Source organism: Aptenodytes forsteri, unplaced genomic scaffold, assembly GCF_000699145.1.
Source record: "Aptenodytes forsteri isolate BGI_AS27 unplaced genomic scaffold, ASM69914v1 Scaffold8, whole genome shotgun sequence".
Lineage (NCBI taxonomy): Eukaryota > Metazoa > Chordata > Aves > Sphenisciformes > Spheniscidae > Aptenodytes > Aptenodytes forsteri.
The window spans coordinates 10,580,649-10,602,803 of NW_008796218.1; positions in this window are offsets into that span (position 1 = coordinate 10,580,649).

Genomic DNA, 22,155 nt, shown 5'->3' on the forward strand with positions numbered 1-22,155 from the left:
TCCTGTTCCTCCTTCTAAAGTTTCTGTCCTGGGAATTCTTCTTATCTAACTGTGTGTCTCTTGTTTATTGTAATGTGTAAGGTTGCTAGCACAGGCGTGAATGAGAAATTACATGGTTACTCAGGGTGACTAATGCCGAAGCTCATATTTACCCTTGATTTACTGCTACATTACAGATCAGGAGTAGCTTCTACTGCAGAACTTCCTCCTTATAAATGGTAGTTCTCATTTAATTTCTGTTTTAAAGCACAGTTTAATATGTGATTAACATGGGTATCACCGTGGGTTGGGTGCTTTTCAACCTTTTTTTTTTTTACCATCTGTGGACTTGCTGCCTTTCAATAGAGAGGAACATTCGATGCTGGTGGGGAACCTGAATTGAGCAAATGGTCATGTTACTTGTATTAGGGAACAAAAGGCCACATCTGGGCCCTGAGCAGAAAGGAGACCCTATTTAGTTGGACATGGTACATATCTAGAGAAGAGTTTAATCCATTTAAATCAGATAACGGTATCTTCCTTTCTCTATTATTACAGATAATACTACAGATCAGAGATACTTTCTTGCCACCACCCTATAAGTTATTTCATTATGGTCGCCTGTTTGCCACTTAAAATTAAAATAAACAGAGCATACCTTCCTAAAAGGTGTAGCCTTTGATTTGAATAGCCAGGTGGAGCCAGGATTTGAAACTAGTATTTTAGGCAGCGAAGGACTTGATCTAAAGGAACACATCTGACAGTTGGCAGTCTGCAAGCCGCTATGGGGACAAATAATGAGGAATGCGACCCACACTCTGCAGTAAGACCTGTTCACAAATACTGTTCCCCTCCTGTTTAGCGAGGTTCACAAACCATTTAGACATCTCCCGCATTCCAGTTCCACTGGCTGTTCTGCAAATCACTTAAGAGGTTTAAAACTTCCTTGTAATTCTACTCTGCACGTGAACTTTGAGTGAAGAGAAAGGAAGGACCAGTGAAATGAGAGTCTGGGCCTCAGGGACCCCTTCAAATTGCTATTGCAAGCATTTGGCAAAGAGTGGGATAACATCCTATGTATCCATCTTTGTCCCTAGCTGTGTGCCCTTGGGCTTTGTTCTGGGCTTTCTAATTTCTAGTGCAGTGTAAAACGTGAACACTTACTGTTGCCAATGTATATTAATACATGTGGCAGTGTACACACTATTGTAACGTACTCATTTAAAAATAAAACCTTAAATTTATTTGCATAATGTAAGAAGGTTGCAACAAGAAACACAGCAATGTTCCTAACGTTCTGGACAGGAGAACATAGGATTTTGAAGAATATAGTGAGATAAACATATGGTGGTGACACCCCCAAAACACAACAAAGGTTACAAATTTTTAAAATTATTGTGATGATGCTGCATGAGGAATTCTGAAAATTTATACCTAGTAGGGATAGGCTGGTTTTGGTTTTTTAATTTTATTTTTATAAAGGGTTAATTTGTAGCGCATCCTGCAAGCTGATATGTGGGATAAATAGTTTGGACACTGATTTGTAATCTCTGTTTATGAGTACATGACTGCTATTCTTATAAATGTCATCACTTTCTTGGTAGTATCTGGTAATATCTGAGTCATGAGGTGCTGACAAAAATCCACTGCACTTAATGTGAAACTTGAGGCATTTTGCTCATTCCAAAAGATATTAGCAATAGCAAGCCCCACATTTAACTGATAAATAATGTGTACATGTGCACATGACACAGTTATGCTGCTATGTGGATTTTTTCCTCTTACCTAAAGTCTTTGTGGAAATACATCAGAGTTCAAATCATGGCAATTTTTTTTTTTTCTGGACTGTCTTATTGGATGCTAATAGATGTATGTATGGAATCAATGCATTGTGTCAGCGGGAGCAGATCCATACGAAGGCAGAGCAGGCTTCCTTTGGTGGATTTCATTTGAACTTGGATATCCTGGCTATAAAAGCGAACTCTGCGTATGTTATCACCGACTTAAGAAATGAAACCTCTCACATGGAGCTGAGTACTGAAAAATATTTCATTTCTCCATTATTCCCCTCTTTATTTACAGCCATACAGCAGGATATGAAAATGAGAACCACAGTGCTCCCATGTTATACAGCTGTGGGGCCCAATACAGAATACACACCCATGGAGTTTTTAGAGGCATACAAGTGAGTATAGTAGGGCGTTCTTCATAGGGAAGTAAAACTGCTGCCTATTTATAATGTTCATTTACTACTTCACTGGTATTTATAAATCCATCCGTGATTTGCGGTTTCCCTGTGTTGTCAAGAAATGCTTTACCTAAGTGTCCTGACTTCACTGAAGCCATTGAAGTATAATATAAGATTTCTTTCTGACACAGTCATTTAAAATAATTTATTTCTTCCTCTGAAATATATCTGTGAGACAATATTCCTTACCAGCTTCTCAGGATGGTCCAAAACATATGATCCAGTTTCCAACTTCTAGCTCCAGTCACTTTGGCCGTGTGAAGCTTCTGTGGTTATGGTGGACTACATCTGATAACTGTGTATAAGAAAGTGTTAGATGACATTTTGCTTTTACGGATTTCTGAAACTTTACTAATTCAAACGTATTTCCTTAAAACAAAATATAATAAGTGATTGTTTTCTAATGACTAAGTAATTAGTGAATTTTTGGAAGGAACTTACCATTCATGGGAGTTAATTTCCTCCCTTTTCCGAAACAGTCATATCATCAATAAATACCACTGTAAAAGATATACCTCCTTAAAACTGATGGCAAAGTTGTTACATAAAATTTGTCTCTTCTGTGTTGCTCTGTGTTGTCAACATACATCAATGGTTTTAGGTAGCATCTTTTCTCCTTTTCCTTTTCTCTATAGTTTAACAAGTCATTATTCAGTGGCAAGCTCTCAGAAATAGGCTCGTGAGCCAGCTTTCATTGACTGAAGCAGGCTGAACTATTCACCAGCTCCAACTATACAGTCATTCTTGTTTTGCTTTTTACCAATTTGTATTAACCCAATACATTAATTTCCCTGTCCTTTAACTTCATGTGAGTATTTAAAATAAAGAGGAGAATGCTACTATGGCTCTTGCTCTTCTCTCTTACACTGGTATAAGCCTAAAACTATTTCATATGCCAACGAGTGTTCTTCCAGGACTGTGTGATTATACATGAGGTCACAATGTGGCCCATTTAATCCTGCATATAAATATTGGCGAGAGAATTTAATAAGTAGAGTTCACTGTATTTCACCTTCAAATAATTTTAATACTTTGCAAAGAACAGATTAAGGTATACTAAGGGTGTACTTCATTAATGTAGAATAAAATAAAATTGCCTGTTTGCAGTATAATATATTTAAGTATCTCTTTGTCCCGGAGAAGTGCCTCTGATTGTTTGTCTTTGAATATATTAAGTAAAAGCTTGAGAACATACACGTTGCATTAGCAAGTCTCTGTCATTGTAGGATGTCCGACGGGTGCCAGGAGTAGCTCCAACTATTGTCCGATCAGCAAGTGAGACAAATGAAAAACGTCCCTTCATGTGTGCGTACCCTGGCTGTAACAAGCGATACTTTAAGTTGTCCCATTTACAGATGCACAGCAGAAAGCACACTGGTAAGTGTCAGCATGGATTGGTATAAATCACGTTACAGCACTGAACAGCAAAGTGGGTAGGGTGATTTTAAAATAGCATAAGGTGCAAGAAATGATCTGCCAGGTCAGGGGCAGCGAGAATCTGTCAGATGAGGTATGTACATGCTCTGTCATCTGGGCAATCCCTCTTTTGGATGCAGAAGACTCTCTGAATCCAGTGAAGAAAAACACAGAGCAGTGCTGACAGCAAGTAGATCACCTCCCTCCCTCTCTTACTGTTACAGGGCATCGTTCAAGGCTGTGAATCTTCTTTCCCCCCCTCCGCCCTTCCCGTTTAGGAGCATCAAAGCTTGTTCCAAATCTTAACTGTTGTTAACTATTAAGAAGTTTCCCCTGCAAGAGGAACGTAGACATTTAGCATCCTCTTGTCCTCCTGTGTAAGCCTTTTCTGGTTGGGGGTGGAGGCAGGGATTGGCAAATGAGCTTCCTTGCTATGGGATCTTTCCATGAAGAATTGAGCCTGAAGCCAGTCATTTGTAGGCTATGGTCTGGATTCTCTCTGAGTTTAGGCAATATAAGTTACATCTCAAAATGTGGAAATCAAATGTCCTGCTGCACCTTGCTGAAGGGTAAATAGAATTATTTCCCCTATTGGGAGATCTATACTGTTGGAAATGTATAATTATGATATAGCTTTAGATATGCTCCATATTATTTTTGATGGCCTATCATATTTTTATTTAGACAGTTCTTTCTCTGCTAATCTAGAAATTTGTGGATAAAATCTGTAAATATGGATGCTCAGTTAACCATTAATATGATGGAAAGTCAAAGCGATGAAACAGACAACAGGAAGGCAGTCCATATTGTTGTGACTTAGGAGATTGTCTAACATTTCATAAAAAATAGTTGCAAACTTTTCCTTTTGGAGACCATGTGGTGACATTAGTTAATTGTGTAAAAACAGGTAAGAAATGAACTTTACAAAGGATTTTTAATTTCTGAATGGGTAAGTCACAAAATAATTCAGATAGACATCTTCAGTGTTGCTCAGATTACACATTCAAGATAATTTAGATTGTAACTGGAATTTAATCTTTAGAGCTGAAAGTCTACAGAAATGCTATTTTATTTTCTGTAAATAAATTTGAAACAGAAGAAAATTTGGAGATCTTTTGGGGTCCATTAACTGGGGTGTTTTTCTTGAGTATGCCTAAACAGTTCTGAATTTTTCTCATAATCACTATTTCTTTCATTCCTAAATTGATTTACACTGTATTTTAACAGTCATAATTTGTTTGTTCTGGTCCTGTATTTTATTCCATTTAGTTGCTTGGCTTTCGCAGTATTATTTCTGGATGCATCACAAGGACTTCAGTTTACATCTTGTTTTTTTTTCCTTAACTGGGGAAGATTTCCAGCATTATACCACATACAATCTAGGCATGTAGAGCCACAAAAGCCCCAGAAGACATAGAGGATAGGACTATGGCTGTCTAGCATCCCTAGGGAGACTTCTCCCATTGTCTTTGAGGTCATACATGCCCCTTCCTTCTCCTCTGGTTTACCCGATAGTGGAACGGGGTAGAAGAAAAAAAATGTTTTTTCCCCCCCAAACACCTCTTCTGTACAGGTGGGCCCAGATTTTCTGCCACTATATTTTGATATGTTGACAACAAAACTTACTTCTCAAATCTTTGCAAGTTGTTTTCCATAAGAGGCCAGCTTGATTCCCAAAGCTTGTATTTGGTGATACAAACGTTGCCGTTGATAAGACCGTGTAAGCTTTCGAGGCTGGTTGCAGCCGAAGGGAGGAAGCAAGGGACAGTGCACTGCTGGTATGAGAATTGCTTGGGTAACTTGCCTGGTTGATGCATTCAGCTTTAGGATCAGAAGGGAGTGCTCCCCTTTATCAGGCTGGTGGGTTTTTGTTCTCAGCCGGTTGTATGGGTACTAGCCATTTCCTATGATTATTGTCTGGAAATTTTACTTACCAAATTCCCAGCTGCTGTAGAGGCTTAGAATACGATGCCCTTCATTTCTCGTCTCCTGTCTGTTAGTCCTAGTTTTTGGGAGTGCTTGGTGAACTATATTACATGGGAGCATCTGGAGTGGATGGTCTACGAACACTTGAGTTAACATATTTTCTTAGCTGCTTGGCATGGCGGAGAGTCTGAACTTAGTGGCCATAATGGTCTTTTCCAGTCCCGTGCTCTTCAGGAGTCCTGGGCAGTTGAACCGACTGTTGTGATGCAAAGCCATTTCCAGTCTCCTTTGTAACTTCATGTCTTTGTCTATCTAACCCTGATTTGTGTCTCCTACATGTGGAAAAGCTGATTGTCAAAAGCAAAATTTGGAAACCAGTTTTCTCCAAGGGCAGATCAATCATCACTATGAAGAATGTGTGTGTCTTGTTGATAACAGTTATGGTAGCTACAGTTCACACTTCTCTGCACCTTCTTTCTTTTCTCTACCTGCTTGTTTTTATATGTTAGCGGATATCTTAAGGGACCAGTACGACTCGAGTGAGGCTGTTGGTTTATGTTGATAATTATGTGTCTGTCTCTTAGGCTCTCTGATCATCTTTCTGTTTATAACCCAATGAACTCCAAACCCCCATTCTAGAGTTCTTTACTAGGTACAGAAATTGGCCTTGGTGGAATTAGCATATTAGACAGAAAGTAGTTGGCAAACGTTAACACCTAATATCTTACTAAACAGAGGGATATGTCTCTTCTTCTTTTGCTTCGATGTTTTGATGGGGAGGAATCCTGATGAGCCAGTCTAAAGTCAGGAGAGCTGTCAGATGTCAGCTCAAGTGGAGGATAATTTGGTTGTGTTTGGTATACCTCTCTACAGCCAACATAAAATTTTACTAGTCCTCCTGTAAGGTGGTTCTGGATTCACTCAGGGGTTTGAAGCTCTTCCACCTTTCTTAGTGTAGTGGTAGGTAATTTTTTTAAAATTATGAACACATGATTTGAAAACAAGCTGTTGCATATATCTAATATTAAACCAGCAGAGAGTATCTTTGCAGAATAATGTTGGCTCTTGATTATCTTTTTTCTATCTATAATAGATATTTACAGAGGACTGGCTCATCAGATCTTCCATTCTTCAATGGTTGCAGTATTGCAAAATCAAGCAGGGCCCTGAAACACCAAGCTGGATTCTGTAATCAGTTTTTACCAATGTTTCAACATAGCCTTAGTTGAAAATATGTTGACATTTTGTACCCTCCAAGACTGCTTATCCATTGTTAACAATGCCTTTATTGAAACATGTACAGCCAAAAAAGCTTTTTTCTTATCTTGGTGTATTTTGCTGCAGTAGAGAGGCCTCTGAAAGGAAATGCAAAAATACATATAACTTTTCAACAGTACAGAAAATAATGTGAGTTGTCATTCTGTGGCAGACTTCAGAGACTTCTTTGCAGAAACAAATTGATGTCTAGACCTCCATAAATTTCATTTATGGTGGAAACATCAGCATTCTTGCCAGAGACCCTTTGGGTTCAGTGCCACCCATTGGAAAAACTGGATTTATCCTAACAGAAAGCTGAACATCTTTGCAGAGAAAATTTCCTCTGCCTGTTTGCCAGGGATATTCTTCAGCCTAAATATGCTCAACTGCAGGTATGATTTTCTACAATGAAGTATGAGAATCTGTAAATTGGGAAGGTTGTCCTTTATGTGGTAGGGGACTCAGGTCTCGGTGGTGAATTTCTGAGGCTGTAGGAGATGTAAGTAATGAAGTCTAATAATGATTTTTATGCTAATCATCTGACAATGATTTCTTTTCTTTTACAAAAGCAAATATCCTTTTACTGTGGCGTATGCCACTGTGCTGCTAAATGCTTTACAGTCATCGTTACAACACCTTTGGAAGACAGAGCTATGTCCTCTATATACAGAGGTGATAAGTTGATAAATGGGTGTAATTGTGCCTGAGCTGGGAACTGCACAGGCTCTCCTCTTAACAGTCTAGTGTGGTAACTTGTAGGATAGCACTCTTTCATTAATGTTGCTTTGAAATACTGACCTTCATACTTAAGCTGTGGAATACCGTTCTGCAGAATACTGTGGAAGCTGAAAGCTTACATGGGTTCAAGAAACAACTGGACAAATTAATGGAAAGAAACTCCATTAACTAGTGTTAAACAGAAAGCACCTTTGGCTTAGAAAGTTGTTAACTCATGAACTGCTGGATACTAGGAGTGTCCAGGGAAAGTACTGCTGCATCCTTGCTGTCTTCTGCTCTCCTGCAGGCATCTTCGGTGAGCCACGGTGGGAGACTGCTGGGCTGGATGGACCTTTGGCCTCACCCAGCAGGGACTGCTTTTAGGCTTTCATTTCTATGGCATAAAATAAGAATACTTATGTATTTAAAATACAAGATTACTTTCAAAAAGTAATGACCTCTCGCACCTGAACTACAGTGTGAAGATGACAGAAAACGTTACCTATAAAGGCTCTCTACTTAATAAAGAAACATATGTTTTATCTAAGTTTGCTAAAGCAAATGATACCGAATAGAAAAATGTTATATTAGTGAGGTAAAGTTGTGATTATGGGCTTGTGCTCGTTTGATTAAGTGGGTATACAAGAAAAGGGGTTTAAATTGGTGAAGGGAGTATAGACAAGCCTTCAGATTCTCATTCAGACTTGCAGCCTCTGGTCTCAAAATCAGCCTCCACTCCTCATGTTTTCTTGTTAGCGGCGGGCTTTTGCTCTTGCAGCACGCCTTAATTAAATGCAATGATTATGAATATTTTGTGCAACTGCTACAGCAGTAGGAATTTCTGTTTTCCCATGCATCTGGGCAAATGAATTCGCTCCAGAGAAAATGTGCATGCTCCCTCTAGTTTACGTTAACTATTTTTGAGCAAATAGGTTTATTTTATTAGAGGCGTTTATTGTGATATGTGCAAAGGCTGATTCGTACTTGTTCTGTGATTGTTGAGCTTTATTTTTTCTAAATATTTTCCTAAATATTCAAGAACTGCTGTTCCCCCATCCTCTCTCATCTTGACTATTTCATTATGCACTAAGTTTAGCCTTTCTTTTGTGTGCCCACTTTCAGTAATGAAATGTAAAAATAATCATGGAAGCCTCCAAGTCGCAGGTGGAAGGACTGGTGAAGCTCATCTTCATCTCCTGTTTTGTTTTGAAATTGTATGTGGTCGCATAGGAAGGTGACAGCATTATGGGATATTTTTCATACATTAAGAGACTTTAGCCTTTTACTGCAGAGGCTTTAATAGGCCTGGGGAAACTATACACTGCTCTAACCCCTCTCGGTATAGTGATTTAATGAGGTACTAACAGACTTTTTCTAATCTGGGACATTTCTGTCATCCTGTTCTGATGAAACTTATGGGAGTTAACAGGTATGTGACAGTTCGCTTTGGCAGGCATTTTTCTTGGCACTAGCTGATGTGGAAGATGTAGAAGGAAAGGGAAATTAGGATTTCTGTCCAAATACTGTGCCTCTTTTTGTTTGTTTGCTTTTTGTTTTCCACACAGTGTCATCATATCTCTGTGTAAGCATCTTGGATTGATTCCTTTAATATATGCATTGGTTAAATTTGTCCTTAATTTAATCAAGATTATATTTCAAAGTATTTAAAGAAATACTTTCATGTGCATGCCATCAGACCCGCTATACCGTTTTATTCAAATACCTCCTTAACCATCTTCTGCGTTTATATTGCAATTAGCAGACAATCATCCTGTCGCTGCATTCTGCTCTGCTGACATTCCCCCTCTTAAATCTGCCAAAGGGCTGAATTCCTTGGAAGTAAGTGGTTTCTGAAAAGCAGGCACTCCCCAGGGAGTCCTTGCGGTCAAAGTGTACGGAACTATTTCAAACACCTGTGGCAACTTTAATCCCTTATGCTAATAAATTAAGCACAGCAGACATGGAAATTGTCCACACCTAGGTTTGAGAATCAGTAAACTCCTTTGGGTGACTGTCACAGGAAGTTAGCTTGTTCTTGCAGATTTAGTTGCTTTTGTGAAATTTTGATCTTAGACACACCAGTATGAATTTGGAATGCTCTTCTTAATATGCTACTTATACCGTAGATACACGATCAGAATGCTTCTGCTTTAAGCTAAAAGAGTTTCTTTTATTATTATCTTGTTCTGAGATACCAGTGCAACCAGAATACATTTCCTCATCATAATAAAATCAGAAATGCAGACACTTGCAATGAAGATTTATGAAAGTGATATGTGTTTAAAAATATACCCAGAGAAATTGAACCCGCTGCCCACTTCAGCTGATGTTTTTCTTTAGGTCCTTCCTACTGGACCTTTGTTTTACATCTCAGCTTTCCACCGTAGACAAAGCAGGTCCCAGCTGGTCTCGTGTGTACCTTCCAGATAAAACCCAGGATTCTCCCGGCTTTGCAGTGAAAGATGTTTCATTACTTCTGGTGCTGAGGCCTCTGCGCAGGGCTGTGGCACTGTAAACAGACTTTATGTAGGTATAAATGTAATTACATCTGAGGCTCTTGCAGGATTCCAGTGTTGTGCAAAGGGGCCTTAGACTAGATCTGAAAGATCATACAGCTCCTCCTGTAACAGCATAAGGATTAGGTTTTTTTGTGCTGGCCAAATTTCACCAACTCTGTGGTATGCTACCTGCCAGCAGTGTTTCCCTCTTCCCTCAAGCTCCTCGACTGCTGCATTTCTTTTTGTGTGTTTATGTGGTTGGTAAAGTCCTTTGCATTGAAAATCATGTTCATTTGAAAAGCTAGCTTGTAGGGATTTCATTTTTAAAAAAAGTCAGAATCTCACTTTTTGTCCCAGAGAAAACCCATCCTGAGGACCTCTGCTGAACTGTATGGGAGGTGGAGGAAGAGTTTATGTTTACATGAGGCTTTGCAAGAATTCATAGGCTTGCCTACGAGAGGTGTGCAGCTAAATGAGAAATTCTATTTAATGGTGCTTTATGCAGAAACATAATTTGTCTTTTGGGGAAGGATGTATTTTTCTGTGGTTGAATTTTTCTTTTCATTTTCTTTTAATCCATTTAGCATTGTTAAAATTACCACCTACATGGATGTCACTGGTTTTGTTTTTGCTTCAAATCCAATTTAAAGCAAACTGCAAGTTGTTCCCTTGTACAAATTATATATTACTGAAACAGGTGGAAAGAGCTTAATACGGGGGGGTTTTTTGAGAAATATAAAACGAGATTTCTGCTCTTTTCCAGCAGAAAGCAATAAAAAAAATTTCATGCAACCTGAATTTTTTTGTAGCTTTAACCTAATGGGCTATTTTTTTAGAATAAGCAGATTCAATATCAGTGTCAATGCAGTAGAATTATGCCAGTCTTTCCCCACTGATTCCAACACAGTTGTATGGTTTTATAGCAAATGAGTCCTGGTGTACCACTAGACTGCTTTAGACAGGAGAGAAGCCTTTTCGTGTAACACGTTTCATCTTCTGATTCTGGTTGACGTGTTCCCTCATTTAGCCACATTTTCTGATAAACTGTTTGTCCTTTACAGGTGAAAAACCTTATCAGTGTGATTTTAAGGACTGTGAACGGAGATTTTCTCGTTCAGACCAACTCAAACGGCACCAAAGACGACACACAGGTTTGTTGACAAGACATCTCTGCTCATTAGAGTTCATCTTTATATGTGAATTGCGATCCAAAAAGCATACTTCTAAACTTCTCTTTTTCTGATGTTGTGTCTGCTCATACACGATACCCGTAGTGCCAAATTCTTGAAGTTAGCTTTAGGAGAAGACTGTATTTGGGTTTTTTAATTGGCATTTCAGCACTACTGTGGTTGTACAGGTGACACTTTCTTCCTGCCACTATCTTTTTGAAACAGCTTTCTTAGTGAAATTCTTTGCTCTATACGGTATCCCCAATATAGGGAATATATTATTTTTAAAAACCAAACAGTTCTGCAAGAAAAAGTTGCCAGTGAGTAACCTGATAAACACTACTGTTGGTATTCTGATGTTCGAGTGGCAATGCTAATAGGCGAGTGCTGCATGTGCATAACCTGAAAGGCTGGTGGAATTACTGTGCACTTATATGTGGAAAGCAGAAGTGGAGAAGGAAAAGCCACACCAGCTAGTATGCTTAAGACGATAATTCAGCAAACCACTTAAGCTTAGATTTGAGCCTTTTTTGAATTCTGCCAACTAAAGAAGGATTCTAGGAGCAGCAGGGAGAGAAACGTCAAAGATCTGGCTGGTTGGATTGCACAAATAGCCTGGAGAGTGTATAGCAGTTCACATACAGTGGAGAGGGCAGCAGCAGTCATGAATGGGTCTGGGTCCCAGCTAGACTTGTGTATCTTTCTCAGTGAATCATTTACTGGGTGAAATGTTCCAAGACAGCCAAAACTACTTGTGAGTTCAGTCCAAATTCAGCAAGTTGGTTTTTGCGCATACACCATTTTCTGGAAATGTCAAGACAGTCCATTTCAGCATTTCAGAAGTTCTTGGAGGTCTAGATTAGATCGACTGGGGAGACAGCTGCCCTTCTCAAAGGCACAGAAGAGGAGATGGTGATGACTCCAGCCTCCTGGCTGGGAGTGGAACCATGAGGGCACTCTGCTTGGAACATGAGAAAGGGCTTCAGAGTACTTCTCCGACTGAGTCACAGCAAAAAATTGCATTTGGGTCTCCTGTGTGAGAGAGGGTCTCCTCCTCCACTCCCTGGAGGGAGTGGCCTGACAATTGGTTTATTCACTGTTCTGTGGTGGATTTCTGCCTACTACTTTTCTTGCTAAAGATGTTCTATTCTACTCAAATGGTGTTGTTGAAAGGTGTAGGAAGTGTCTCTGAAAGCTGTTGGGATGATACATTTTTAGCAACTGCATGCTAGAACATATCTGTGTTAAGCAGTCCCCAAGACTTATGTGTAGTGTGTAAAGTAAGTATGGGAGTATATAAAAATATACCTCTGCACCTCTATTCTTCTTATGTCATATTTGCTCATACATAATGCCAATAGTGCCAAGCCACAGGATCAGAATTAACAAAGTTTGCAGATCCTCCTTAGCCCAACAGTGTAAGTGGGTGTTTGCTTATGATGGAGCTGTTTGGATGCTTCAGTCCCAAACATCGGAAGAGGAGGTTACAAAGGGATGGTTAGCCTGATTAATGACTTTCTGTAATGTGTAGGCATGAAGCTGGGAGGAGCAGTTACAGTAACTATTACAAAAAAATCCAGGCTTTTGAAAATTCAGAAATAGCTGATTTTATTCACCCTTCCCAAAGATGTTGGGATATAAGAATAGACTTCTTTTGTCTCTTCAGGTGTGAAGCCCTTCCAGTGTAAAACCTGTCAGAGAAAGTTCTCCAGATCCGATCATCTGAAGACTCATACCAGGACTCATACAGGTAAAACAAGTGCGTAAACTTTTCTTCACATTTATATTTCATTATTTTTTAAGTTTAAATCAATGTTGTTGTAAATTACGTGATTAGAAAGTCTCTTAACCAGGAGTTAAATATTCAAAACAACAGAAGGAATTTCGGAGTGTGCTGATTTTTCAGTGTGACTACATTCCCCAAGTGTCATAGTCACTTTTCACAAAGGGATTTAGGTGATTTTTGGAAACTACGCTTTCTTTCTTCATGTTTAAAGAAATTTCAGCTTGGCAAAATATATTTTGTCAGCTATTGTGAAATAAACATCATGGTCTCAGCCCACAAATGTCAAGTTGATCTACCGCCTTTACTGAAAAAACCCTGCAAGACAGAAATTTTAATTCTAGCTTCAGCCGAAGGTCTGTAATCTAAAGTATTCATGCCTACTCATGCTTCTCCTAAGTGTCAGTTGAGCCTAATGCAGGATAGCACGGCAAAGCTCTTGCTGTTGCTGCTTGTACTGTAATCTCTCCAGAAGATAAAAGGAATGCCTTTTTCAAACTCACACTGACAGACACTAAAGTAAAAGCTTACTCAAATATTCAACGACCTTTTTGTAGAAACCATAGTATTTCATATAAATACAGGGAAAAAAATAGGAGGCCATTTTAGTCTACTCTGCCTTCACGTAAATGTAAACACCATTAAGGAGCAACTGCAGCAACCTCTATATTTTAGTTTTAAGTTTTAGAATTATTCCTATGCACTGACATTTTCTGTTCCCTTCCACTGTGTATGCAGTATTTTTACCAAGTAATTGTTTACCGAGCACTTTGACATGTTATTAGATGTCACAGTGTTTTCTATACTGGCGTTAACCTTTTAAATTCAGTCTCTGTACAGATGGACAAGGAGCCTGAAAATCTTTTTCTCCCTGCTAAGGATTCTTTTTTCTCTTCTGGACCATAAAAACACATATTTAAGACTTTCAAAAATAAAGAGAAATTTTAATAAAGGAAATGATTCACCTGAGAATAATGGCATTTTCTGTGGCACCGGCCAAATAAATGCTTCAAGTAATGACTGTATCTACGCTTGCAATCTGCAAATGGTAAAGGGCATGGCTGCGTTCCTGGGTTCTCCCCACAGTCTCGTGCTGAGCTGCAGGGCCTGGGTCTGTGTGCCTTTGCATGAAGAAAGATATTTTCTTAATCAGCCGCAGGTAACATTCTGGTCGAGACAAAATGGCAAGCGGTTGTCACATGTTAGCAAGTCAGGATAAACTACATTCCCCATCACATTTCATTGCTAACTGATCTGCTAAGTCATGACTTTGATGAGTCCAGTAATGTTTTATCCCACAGCTAAATCAGTGAAGAACTTGCTCTCTTTTTTCTAGTGAAACTCATCTCCCCATTCTAGTTCTTCCTTGCTCCATGCGATCCAAGCCCACACTGCACTCATTGCTGAAAGCAGCCTCACTTGAGCACTGATAACCTCATAGCACAGACCTTTGCGTGGGCTTGCTGCCTGCCACTGGCTCAGGTTCTGTGCGAGCTCGGCAGCCCAGCTGCCTGCTGCTGTGATGATGCTCCTGTCAGCGGTTTGGATGGGTCGTGCTCCTTTGACTGTAAAATACACATATCCTGAGGGAAATGAGCAGGAGTGGTGGGTGGGGATTTTTCATCTCCATCTTGCCCTGTAGCTTCATTTCTCTTTCTTTCTTGTACCTCCTAAATTTTGCAACAAAACACCTAGCTCAAGTTAACTTGCTCCATGTTAAATCTTGATGAAGCAAAGCACAGGTGACTTCCATCTAATTCCATCCTAATTTTAAGTCAACTGCCAAACTATTTGTTAAGCTACCAATTCAGGTTTTTTTGTCTCCACAAGCAATTTTACTGTGACAGCAATCTTTGCTGTAGAAAGCAAAAAGATGAATCAGGAAAACGCCATACGTCTATATGCATTTTTAGCAATGGAAATGTGATTTCTGATATCTGTACAGTGAAGCTGTACAAAGTAATTTGTGCCCAGCATGGAACTAACAGAGATTGCTGCCCCCTGTTGCGAGAGGACAACCAGAATTGCTTGTGAAACAGCTAAACTGTGCTGCTTTTACTGTGGTAGTTCAGTGAAAAACTGGCCAGTAATAGATAATCCGCATCAGTTCACAGGATGGTTTTGCTAATGCTGCTGAGATGAAAGAAGACCACTTTATACAATCTGTGATTTTTATCAGTAGCTCTGACCAGATCAATTTTGTCCCATACTGTTTTATGCACTCATGTGAGACAGTTGATGCTTTTGCCAGCATGTATGTTAAGTGGATAAAGTAGATTTTACACACCACCCCTGCCCTTATATATATTGCATGGGATTTTGCAAACAGAAATATACAACATTTATGCCAATCCCAGATCCCCTTTTGCCTGAATTTGGATGTTTGTGAAATGCACAAAATGTGAGGCAAAGAAGAGGAGAAGATGGCTGGGTGAGCTTGTACCACCCCAGTGTGTCTTGAGTTGGAGAGAATGGGGTGTGTAGCCAGCATGGAAGAGCCCAGTCCCAGAGCTGAACCTACTTTAAAATAGTGCATCTATTTTTGGGGAAAAAAAAAAAAAAAGAAAATGCAATTCTAAAAGAAACATGAGTCACCAGGCACTGCTCTGAGCTAATGAGAGCATTCCATCAGCATTCCTGCAGCATCAGAAACATGGCCTGAAATTCCACTTAAACATTGTAGAAAATCGAGAGACCAGATTAAACTGTAAAAAGGTGATGGCATTTCGTGTTAAAATTGAATGTGCTTTGCTTGAGGTCATTTTTAGTGAATATTATACTCATGGGAATGTTAGAAAAATACTGAATATTTTGAGCCTTTAACGTCTCCCACAGATGCGAATCTACTTTATTTAGACAGTAGTGAGGAACTTTCAGTCTGGCTCAGCAGACTTCATGCTGAACTCTTGCTTCTACGATATTCACTTACACTCACCAGTTTCAAAGAACTTCAGCCAAAACTCATTGAACTAGCGGGAAAAAACTCTTCTTGACTTGAAGTCAAGTTCTAAATAGTCACTGACAATTTTCACAGCGACTAACAGTATGCCTGCACCACAGTCCAAGGTGTGACTGAAGCTTGTGCGAATACCAGAGTGACTTTTAAACTAGTTCGTTCGAGAGCTGAGAGTAGCATAGACATGGCAGCACGGTGTTCAGTAAGGGCCTGTCTTCAGGAATGAACCACTGCAAAATGTTCTACGTCATCTGAAAAGGCTGTTGTTAAACATCAGCTGAGGGAGATGTAAGAAAGCACTGAGCGCTGATGTGAGCAGGAATCGAGGGCACTCCCACACCCTCTCAGGACAGCCCGGGATGCCTTTCCTCCTGACAGGAGCTCTGCCTGGCTCCTCACAACCCTGCAGAAAGAAAACAAACAGCAGTGTCTCAGGCGAGCTGTATACCCAGTTAATAACAGGGTGTTTTGTTAACAGGTGAAAAGCCTTTCAGTTGCCGGTGGCCCAGCTGTCAAAAAAAATTTGCCAGGTCTGATGAATTAGTTCGTCATCACAACATGCACCAGAGGAACATGACTAAACTGCAGTTGGCCCTTTAGACAGTTCAAACAAGTGAATAAACCAGATGGGACATTATGAGCTACTGCAAACTTTATCAACCATCTTCGATCACCTCTGTCAGAAAGCTGCAGCTGTCTTCGCATCCCATTTGACACAAGTTAACTAAACCGTAGGATTCTGCTCAGCCTTGTCTTCCATTTGGACTTACACAAGTTCCTGTTCAATAAGCGAAAGAGATTTTTATTTGTAATTTTGTTAAAAAGTAGGCAAGATTGCCACAGTTTCAAGATTACTATAAACTGTGCTTACCTTCCACGTCTGTCTCCAGTTTTCTGGTTTTATTTTCACTAAAACTTTTCTAGGTACATATTGTTTTTACCTTTTTAAGTCCTGCAGTGGGTAGGGTGATTCCTCCCTGTTGAAGGTAAGCTTTACGCTTACTGCATCTGTGCATATGCTGAGGTTTCCAAATGCTAGTACAGCTATCCTCACAAAATGAGACGGAACAATCACCTGAGATACTTTTGGTAAGCTTTGTACTCGTACTGCCAAAGGGCAAGCTTTTAAAGTTGGAAGCTCTGCTTTCAAATTTCACAAATCAAACCTTTTTTTAAAGGATGTATTTCTAGAGCAGCTAAAGCTAGATGAACCAGAGCCTCTCTGTAAGAATGGTAAGAATCTTACCACTAAGTTAACTTGTTTTTTAAATAATCACATAATCGATCCCCCCAAACTGTTTTGTTTGTCAAATAACTCTCTCCCTTTCTCTCTCTTTTTAATGTATTGGTTTAAATTTATTCTATCATGAGATGCATAGATCTCCTTTACACAAAACTAATTCCAATCATTGTAGACATTTGGGATTTGTTTACAATGTAAAGCCACACTGGTTATGTGGCTAGCAAGCTGTATAAACTTAAAACTGAACTTTTAATGGGGCTGGTCCAGGATCTCCATTAACAGATTACTCTTAAGATAAGTAACTTAAAAAGACTCTTTGTCAAGTATATGTGAAAAAGACATTATTAGTGTAAGGAAATATATTGTTTCAGGGGTTTGGGAGGAGGGGTTTATTATTTACTTTTAATTGCTTGAAATTGTGTGTATATATATATCTGATAATGTATTGCTCTTAGACATCTAAAATTAGAAAGTGTATAAATATTAGATGCATCACTGTTCTGATGTTGTTGCTGTTACAAACTATTGATAACACTAAGAATGTAACCTGCATTTTTCACTGAGCTTTCAATTAAAGCCCATTCAAAGAGAAACAAATGAGAGTCCAACAGATGTCTTGTTTCATGTCTGGTATTAAATTTCAAATGCCCTGTCCAATAGTATCCATTTTTTTTTTTGTATATAAAGGTACCACCAGCACTGATGACCACTAGTTAACCTGTCCAGGTCTTGACCACAATTTATCCATCTCACTTGGGAATCATACTGGCAGCAGAAAACAGTGTCAAGTTTCATATTGTGCTATAAAACAGTTGCTTCAATCGTTCGTCTTCTTACCAAACTACTCCTTTTCTTTCGACCTGTAAGATTTGTATAAGAACATTATAGAATAGTAAAACCCAGTTTATAAATAGCAGTACTGGCCTTCTGTAGAACTGCGCTGAAACCATAAGCACAGATAACTTCTTAGATTAGGATGTCGTAGACTTACTTCTAAGTAAAAGTTAACTTAGAGTTGGGGTGGCTTAAATCAGTTCAGCAGGTTGAAAAAGACAGTCTTTCTTAGATGATGAAGTGTGAAAATGAAGATAAAAAAATATTACTGTTTCTTTGTCATACTGCCTACTTTTCTTTGGAAGTAAGTACAGCCTGCCTCAGCATCCTTTGACCTTGCAAAATATTTGTATCTCTTTAGCAAAAATCTTTAATGTATCTTGCCAAGCTTTTTTCTCTAATGTACACAATGGAGTTCTATGATGGGTTGAGCTTTCTCTCTTAAAGTGCAGCTGCATCGTCAAGAAAACTCAACAGTTAATTCTTCAAGTCCTCTTTTTCGCATGGGTATTGCATCACTGTTAATTACTGTTGGGGTACTGTGACTCATTTGTATCAGTCAACTTTATCTTTTGCTGCCAAAAGACAGCATCTCTCTGGAGAAACTCATAACAAGTGTGGCAAACATCAAATATTTGGAGTGAATGGTGTACATAAAACTGCACAGAATTAAAAAATAAAGCAACTCCTCCTGCTTTCCTGAGAGAAAAGTTCAGTCGCAATAACAATGTCCTCTGATTTACCCAGCAGTCTTCTGCAACTACAAAACAATCTGTTTTTCAGTCTGCACCCAAAATAGAGAGCTGCCACGAGTGTTTATACTAAAAGCCAAAAAAAGAAAAATCAGCCTCCAGTTGTGCCTGCATTAGTCAAACATAAATAAAACTATCTTTTGTGAAATACAACCAAAACTCCACTGCAGCACAGGCCAGACTTCCAGTGACCTGTAAATAACTACAGACATGGTTTTGCTGCTTAGTGAATTGCATGCCAAATAATAATGGTAGATGGCTACAAAAAAAGAAGCGTGTGTTGATGAGTGACAGAGCTTGTCCTTTCGGTTTTGCTGTCGCCACTTTTTCAAGGAAAGTACTTATTGCTACTCTGTTGTTTGATGATCATTACGTCCCCCAGCCCGAGTACAGTGAAGACAAAGGTAAATGTTTACAAGATTTTTAAAAATTTTTATTCCTAGTTATTTTACAGTCTTTGTCATGAGAGGCATTTTATGTCTTTCCCTTTCATTTCCCCATTTTCAAGATTCTATCAGCAAGGTAAGCCACCTTTATTGAAGTGCTTTACTACATGAATTTCTCAGAAGCAGCCCCCAGACGCTGGTTCTTGCAGCATGCAATTCCTCATTTTGCGGCAAGCAGAAACTGCGCAGCGGGCCGAGTTTCTGTGAGCTTGACCTCCGTATGAAAGATGAGGGGGCTGCGCTCTATTATATCTTACAAGTATCCTTAGCTCTCTGGAAAATTTTCAGTCCCACGATTAATTGAGCAAATCTTTTATGCTTCTGCCTTCTGTTCTTAAACTGAAAATAGTGACCAATGTTATTTTGGCTGTTGGTTAATGTCTTGCTGTGATTGGCATACTATTCCTGTCCTGTAGCTTCCATAGCCCCCAGAATGGAAAATGTTAATTATATAGATAACACTTCTACTTTTTCTTGTCACTTCATCATGTACAAGATGTGTTGGGTAGGAAAGGGAACGTGATCTCTTCTCTCTCTGGTGGTATGAGCTGAGATACAAGGGTTCACTTGCACCAATTTTTTCAAGGTTGGTGAATCCAGCACTGTCCCTTCTACTTCAGGAAAACATGAGAGCTAACATGCCCAAATTGTAACCACATGATAATACTTTTGGTGCATGTCATATTCTTTAAGGATACAGACCGTACTGACCGAACAGGAGGTACAAAGACATTATCTTGCTGCAATTAGGCAACCAAGCTGAAGGCAGTCCATCCTTCAGACAGGTGCTGATTCCTGTAAGCGAAGGAGGGGCCTTGCAAAGAAGTAGCTCTTTGCTTCTCTTTCCATGGTGGGTTAGGTGAGCTGTTCATTTTAGAAGCCACTCCAACCAGGCCTATCTGTTTCAGGATGTCAGTAGGATTCATTTCACTGCTCCACCAACCAACTTTACAGCAACTGGGAACAGTTCCTGAAGATGCAGGTAGGTGCCTTAAACCAGTGTTTCTTCCTCCTTCCCTTTCCCCAGACAGGCACTGAGAAAACCCTATCATGTGCAGTCTTTTCCCATCATCAGTGTGACCTGACAGCAAATCCAATGTGGTAAGCAAGCTGCTCCCGGCACCTTGTCCAAAAGCCCGACAAGGCTCTGGAGTGGATCGAGGGGCTCCGAGGAGGTGGCTGCAGCCCCACACCTCAGAGCTGCCTGGACCTAGCGTGAGGTGGGTACACAAAGGCAACCAGCAGGCAGAGGTATGCTGCCAGAGGACCTGCAGAAGTTCTACTGCTCAGTCCTGCTTGAGCCCTGTTTGTACCTTCCCCCTGGGGCAAGTACGGGCAGGGAGAACCGCTCAGCTTTTCAGTTGGGGAACTCTTCCTGGCTTGGGGAAAAGCCTCCTCCCCCCTCCCTCCCCTCCAATTAACAAAAAAGTAATTAAAGAGAGTGTATGCAGTTCAGAATGGCACTAATGGACAAGAAAGGCCAGCTGCAATATTTGGGAAGATCCAATAAAAGTTTCATTAGGATTCTTTTAGTTATTGGAAGTCCTGATGCACGAAGGAGCCTAATGAAACAGAAGACCTGGTCACAAGAGCGATGAGTTAAAAAAAGCCCAAACCCAAATCCCAACCCCACTGACACCATTCTAAAAATTAGACAATTAGAGTAAAAGCAGGAATGTAGCCAGAACTATTCCACCTCAAATAATAAACACAAGGATAAGTTGCCAAGTGAGGTCAAAGAAGCAAATGGTAAAGTGAGTTTAAGAGACAGCTAGACACTTTTATGGGGAGAGAGGGGATTGAAGGATACAGTGACAAAACCGGGGGTAGAGCTGAGATAAACCCAGAGGACAGGCACGGTGGGCCAATAGCCTCAGAGAGTGCTCTGAGCCCCAGTTACTCAGTAGAGGAGCAGAGCGGCTCTTGGTGTTTGGGGGAGACTTACCAGGGCTGTCGGCAGCGTCCTGTGAAGGATGAAGGGAAACTACCAGAACAGTTTGAAAGGAAGATGAGCCTGGCAGACAGAAATGGGTGTGCTCTCAGATGCACTGGTCGTAAGTGCTGCCCTTGGTTTCACTAGTGAGATGCCCTGGTAGGCTTCTAAAAAGCAGGTTTTTGAGGAACTTCTACCCAAGCAGCTTGTCTTCTTGCAAGTTACCAATGCAAAGCACAGAAAGAGACACCAAAAGAAAACCAGAAAGAAAAAGCTTTTTTTCTTTTTTCATTTTTCATGAAAGACTACTTGTAATATAGGAAAGAACAGGGTTGAAACTAGAACAGAACTAGAATGTGATTCAAATGAGGCAAAGACAAAATATGCAAAGGTTATGTTCTTCTCTGCTTGTATGAAGCTTTGCATACTTTCACATTGTCATCACAGCCTGTGTTGATTCCCATAAGAAATGCTGGCAGAACTTCCGTGGCTTCAAATAGCAGCATGATGAAGCCTAGTTTTAAGTGGTCGGTTTGGCCATCTCTGTGCTGACAAGCAGATGTGGTTCCACCAGGACAGTAAGGCTCTTACGTGATGGTGGTGAGGGAACCAAGACCAGCATGGCCGCTGAAAGTAAGCCAGAGCATCAAATAAATAAAGTGCAGTTTTCTATATAGATTGCAATCCAAACACAAGTGCCAGCTTCTGCTGCTAAAAAAGTTACCTTTAAGACCTCAAAGGGCTCTGAGCAGTGAGGATGGTCTGAAAGATGATATTCTCCTAGAAGACAGACATAACATGGACAGATCTTGTGCTAGGTGCTGTAGGAACACTGAGTAGCAGGAGGGCTCTGCCCTGAAGAGGTTGCAAGCCACAGATAAGGCTTTAAAAGACAAGTGTTTAAAGGCACTGAAAATCTTGAATGAGAAAGTGTAGTCCCAGGCAGGGCTTTTCTATTCCTGATGACTCAATGCTTATCCCATAGGTATAAATATAAT